Consider the following 5,609-nt stretch of genomic DNA (forward strand, 5'->3'; position numbering starts at 1 on the left):
CAAAACAACAGAATGGATAAGGGCCTTTTTGAGGTCAGTAAATGCCTGGTTGTGGTCAGCAGTCCAGTCATCTGATTTCAGTTTACAGCCCACTACAGTGCATTCGGGCTTTCTGTCTTTCTTCTGTTTCTGGCCATCCAGCAGAGAAAACAATGGCTTTGCGAGTGTTGAGTATCCCGGAATAAAGTGTAAAAAATTTAACATGCCCAAGAATGACCTGCAAGTTTCTCTGAAGGGGGCCTGTTTCAAATTGTGGGGACGGAGTCTGCTGAACACCATTTCAAGACGCTCGAGTGCAGAACCTTCGTCAGGGGCAAAAATCGAAATGTCGTTCAGGTAGTATAGCAGACTTAAATAGTTTTTGGTCTCCGAAAATAGAAGTCAACATCCTCATGAAACTCCCTGGGCTATTACAAAGCCCCTGTGACAGTCGGTTGTACTCATAGAGCCCCATAGGTGTAGTGAACGCTGAGTACTTCCTATCATCCTTGTGTAAAGGCATGTTGTAAAACCCAGACGTCAAGTCCATTGTGGTGAAGAAGGAGTTGCCACCAAGTGCTGCTAAGCAATCAGCCTGATGTAGCAGAGGAAAAGCGTCTTTCAAAGTTCTCTTGTTCAAGCAGTCAGTGCGCACACGCAAATCACCATTATTCTTCCAGATGAGGACTAAAGGTGAATCATATTCACTTGTCGCCTTTTGAATGATCTCTTTCTCTTCCATTTAATTCAAGACTTGGCGTAACTTTTGATACTGGCTCGGATGCACGCGTCTGAAAGGGAGACTGAATGGCTTTTGGTCATCCAGATGGATTCTGTGAACAAAGTCCTTCGCCTTTCCGCAGTCAAGGTGATTACGCGAGAAGATATTTTGATAGGGAATTATCAGCTCTGACAACTTGTCTTTACACTCAGATCACAAGGGCCGACATCCAGGTCACCCAGGCCAATGGATTGTAGCTTCTCCTCAGCATTACTCACATCAGAGCAGACGGGGCAACGGCACAACAGAAGTACTCTGATGGCCACTGACCAGGTCTAGTTCCTCTAAGGCAACACAAGGCACCAAATCAGCCAGCTTTGTATTGTGTCTCAAAAACAGCGGATATTCTGTGACATTCATGACCTTCAGTGGAACCCATCCATCTGCCTACAGAGGTGTGATGATTCTGGCGACCATTAGACCTTTGGGGGCAGACCGTGCTGACGTAGGCTCGGTCATCGCTGTGCTCCCAGGAGATACTTGTGCAGGTTTTGACAGCTTCCACTACTAGGGGTACTCACGGCCGGGCTCAAGGCGTGTGGCTAAATTGCAGAGCACAGTGCCAATCTTCTCAGGCATTTCACCACCACTCCATCCATGCAAGCCAGCTAGCATTTGAAAGAAAGTGCACTGTTTCAGCATCAGTGGATGATGGAGCAGAGATTGCTGTCCAGTACGTACTAAACTTCTTTGACTCATGCAATATGTGTTTGATAACATTGGTCGCAATGATTAGGTCATCATGTTGTCTCTCAACAACAATTGTTGGCACGATCATCTTGCATTTATTGATTTCCATATGGATGTTAAAGCTGGCCTTGGGCACACTTGTCGACCCCCAACACCAATGAGTGTCACGTTGGTGGAAAAATCGTCTTTTGTACGTACTGCCCCAACAGAGAGCAGCTTACGCAGAGCAGTCTCACTCACTGTACAGGCCAGGGAGCCACTATCCAACATCCCCCACAGGGTCATACTGCTCCCCACTATTACTGGTACATAAAACAAACTATCGCTGCCCCCTACAGTAAGTGTGTTTTGATAAACAATATTAAGCGACTGAGATCGTGTAAAAGTGTCAGAATTAAAAACTTAATTGAAATTGAAATGGGTGGGATAACTCATTTTGGAAAGAATGAGTGGTGGGAGAACTCATTTTGACCTGTACTGTCTCCCTCTGAATACAGGCCAATTAGTTACCCAAAGCTGAACTGAGTTGGGTAGGAGCCTCGTTGGAGCAATGCTGCTTGGAATGACCAAGGGCTAGGCACTTGAAACAGAGATTATCCGATCAGCAATGAGATAGGATGGAGTGATCACCGCCACCACATACCTTATATGGAGGGGAGCTGAAGGGACCAGGGCGCCTCTGAAAACGCTCAGGATTGCGTGGCTCCACTCTAGCCAAAACTCCCTCAAGCATGTTCATCATTCGGTCAAGGACATCACCGTCATTTTTCTGAGGAGGCTTTGGGACATGCTGTGGTGGGACATGCTGTGATGGGACATACTGCCATGGGAAACAGACAGGCGGTGAGACATGTAGGCCCTGGGCATAACGTGGTGGGTTATGTTGCGGACGCTGGACCTGCTGTCAAACACAAGAAAAATCTGTACATGGATCAGGGGTAACATTGGACTGGAGGCCTGTCTCTATAGAGTCAGAGTACGGACAACAATAAGACTTGGGCCCAATCCCTTTCCTCTCACTTGGCCTCCAGTGAGGTCCCTCCATAGGGAAGTCCCCTCAGTGAGTGGAGTGCAAAGTGAACATTGTCGCTTAAGAAATTGGACGGGACTTGCAAGGTTCCAAGGTTTGTCTATGTTCTTGCACATGTCGACTGCACTATGTTTACTGCTCACCTTGCACAATGTCTGACCATTTCCTTTTTTCTGCACTATGTTGTCTATGTTTGCACCAATGCATATGCTGACTATTTTTTTGCACTATGATGACTTTGCACCAAATGCAATATTGCACAACCCTTACGATACCAACGGTATCACGACAACACTGTATGTAACATCCCACATGCCGACATTCCTTGTGTAAATACCATGTAAATTATAACTATAGCCTTATCCCCCTTGTTTTATAACCTTATCTTCTCTGTTCCTTATCTTCTTGGATCATACCTCACTGTGAATGTAAAACTGGAGTGTCATGCCCAATTTCGTTGTCACAATATGTTAACCCATTTTGTAACAATGACAATAAAGGTATATTCTATTCTATTCCACCCCAGTCCAGTAGATGGCCGTAATATGAATTGGCTGTAGACCTCTGTGACGTATTGGCCTACGTCACATGTAAACAACTAGAGGCTCAACCTGTGGTGTGGCAGTTGGAGAGTCCGTGCAACGTTGAAAATGCCCGCTACAGCTGTGTTATTACCAATCGCCTGGAAGCTCATCACCTTTTCAGTGTCTCCAATCAACAGAGGAGAAATGCGCGATATTGAAGACGGCTTCGGTGCTATGTAGCGCTGATTCATCTTTACAAGGTACGTCCACTCGTTAAAACAATGACCCGTTCGGTCAAATACAGTAAGAGTTCACGTAAACGCACGTTCACATAATACCATATGTTTGTGTAGACATACATGACAACCTACTTATTAGTATTTTAATGCCATTTGATGACATATAGTAGGGGTCTTTTATGTGTAACACGATGAAAAGCAAACAAACACAAGAACAGTCCACCTGACCCTTAAGCTGACATAATTTCGTAACCAAACCTCTATAGCATCCAAACACCTTTGTTCATAAGTAATTCAATTCAAAAGAGTTGTCGTTAGATATATATAAAAACATCATTTCTTTCATAATGCATACGTCACAGTAAAAAACATTACTTTAAGTCTTTTTCTTTTCTATGCCCACAAGTTCGTATTGCGAAATGATTTATGCAATCCAGTTTTTTGTCACGCTGGGTGCGCGCATCACAGAACATGTAGCCTTCATTATCATCCTCCTCATAGTGTGACCAGGAATATAATTTAGTCCATTTTGGCAGAAAAGTCCTTTTCTTGCAAGGAATATTCTTTTGTTTATCTTTCCTCGAATCGTTCGCTTCAAAACACGTGTTTTCCTTGCCTTCGCGGTCTTATGAAGAATTTCTCCGCCGTTTTTTCGTGCCGGAATTATTGCCGTTGTTACCACTTTCTGTATTATGTTTCGACTTATTGCCGACACTGAAGAAATTACCAATTTTTTGTTAATTTGCACCTAATGTATTGCAATCTATTATCCCTGGTCAACTATTGCTGTGAGCCGGAGCTGACGGAAACATTTGTGTAATGCTTTTTGTCTCTCAGTGGCTTTGCTTTGCCATTGCATTTTTGCTTGCATTAGTTTGGTCTAGATCAGGGGATGGTGTCATAAGAGACGGCTCAGCTAAAAAGTCTCTGTAGTGCGAAGTGGAAGGAGAAGAGGACGACGAGGTGAGCGGAGAAGATGAGGTAAAATTTTGGACTATTTGATAAAGTTTCAGGAGCGAGTAGAGAGAGTGGGAAAGGTGAGATGGCACAACATTCATTTGGACAGGTCACTTAAAATTAGTTTTACCTGGTTATATCAGTATCAGAAATTATTTTCCCCCCATTTTATTAACACTCCACTTATTGAAACATAAATATTTTGTTTGTTTGTTGTACATGATTCAATTGTTTGTTTGTTTGTACATGATTCAAATTGAATCGTTTCTCCGGCGCCGTCACGAATGGCAGCCACTCCAGCAGCTCCCGTGTTATTTTCGATTGTTCTCAGTTATTTTCGATTGTTCTCAGTTATTTTCGATTGTTCTCAGCTTAGGGATGCTGCTGGAAAAGTGAATTTCCCTTCGGGGATGAATAAAGTATCTATCTATCTATCTATCTATCTATCTATCTATCTATCTATCTATCTATCTATCTATCTATTTATGTCTAAATTCCTTATCTTATCTATTGTGTTTCAGAGTGGCCGTCCCATAAGCATGGACAGGTTGGATAGGAATGTCCATGTCCTGTGCTTATGGTTCGATGTGGAGTCAGAACTCATCCAGGACTTCAGGTTGAGCAACAAGGCCATTTGGGCCCTGCAGGAGCTGCTGAAGAGGGAACAGGACCAACGGCTGGAGGTCCTGATCTACGTGCACTGGCTAGCCCACGGTCTGTCCTACTGTGTGGTGTCACGGGTCTTCAGTGTTCCCAGGTCCACAGAATTGTCCACAGTTAATATGGAATAAATTGCCCAAAAGCCATGTTTCAGGCTCTGGAAGTTAGACCCACATTTGCTTCCTATGCTTTTCTGCATTGTTTGAACTACAGTGGAACCTCGGTTTTCGAACGCCTCTCAGTTCAAACAAATCGGAGTCCGACCAAAATTTTCGAGAAATTCTTGCTTCGCTGTTCAGTCAAAAAATCGGAGTTCAAACGCCGGTAATGCGTGAGTGCGTACGCTAGGATGCGATGCTGAGCGGCGTGCGGGTGTAGATCGCTCTATTCGTGGCCAACTGTTATCGCGTGCGGACGTGCTTTGTTTTGCTTTCGCTTTTAATATAGGTGTACGAAGTGTTTTAGCCCCTAATTATGCCTCCGAAGAAAGTCAGTGCAAGCAGCAAAGTTGCTACAGGTAAAAAAAGAAAAGTTGTGCGTACAACTATTGCATTTAAGAAAGAAATAATAGCAAAATATGAAGGAGGTGTGCGAGTGTCTGATCCTCTCCCCACCGTCCACCTGCGACTTCTGCTGACCAACACAAAGGTAAGAAATCCTATGCATAATTCTTTTCTTTATCCTTTTTTTTTTATATTTACACATTCATGTTAGTGTGATCTTTCGTACGGAAGATTACGATAACGCGA

General features: G+C 43.8%; 1 long non-coding RNA gene across 1 annotated transcript; it reads left to right on the forward strand.

Annotated features, from left to right (window-relative positions):
- Positions 1–3,062: 3,062 nt before the first annotated feature.
- Positions 3,063–5,033, forward strand: LOC148361966 (uncharacterized). Its single transcript, XR_015851177.1, has 2 exons — positions 3,063–3,264; positions 4,722–5,033. It is a non-coding gene; the product is annotated as an uncharacterized LOC148361966 (long non-coding RNA).
- The last annotated feature ends 576 nt before the right edge of the window (positions 5,034–5,609 follow it).

This window comes from Urocampus carinirostris, chromosome 8 (assembly GCF_059441175.1).
Source record: "Urocampus carinirostris isolate Australia breed hairy pipefish chromosome 8, RoL_Ucar_1.0, whole genome shotgun sequence".
Classification (NCBI taxonomy): Eukaryota; Metazoa; Chordata; class Actinopteri; order Syngnathiformes; family Syngnathidae; genus Urocampus; species Urocampus carinirostris.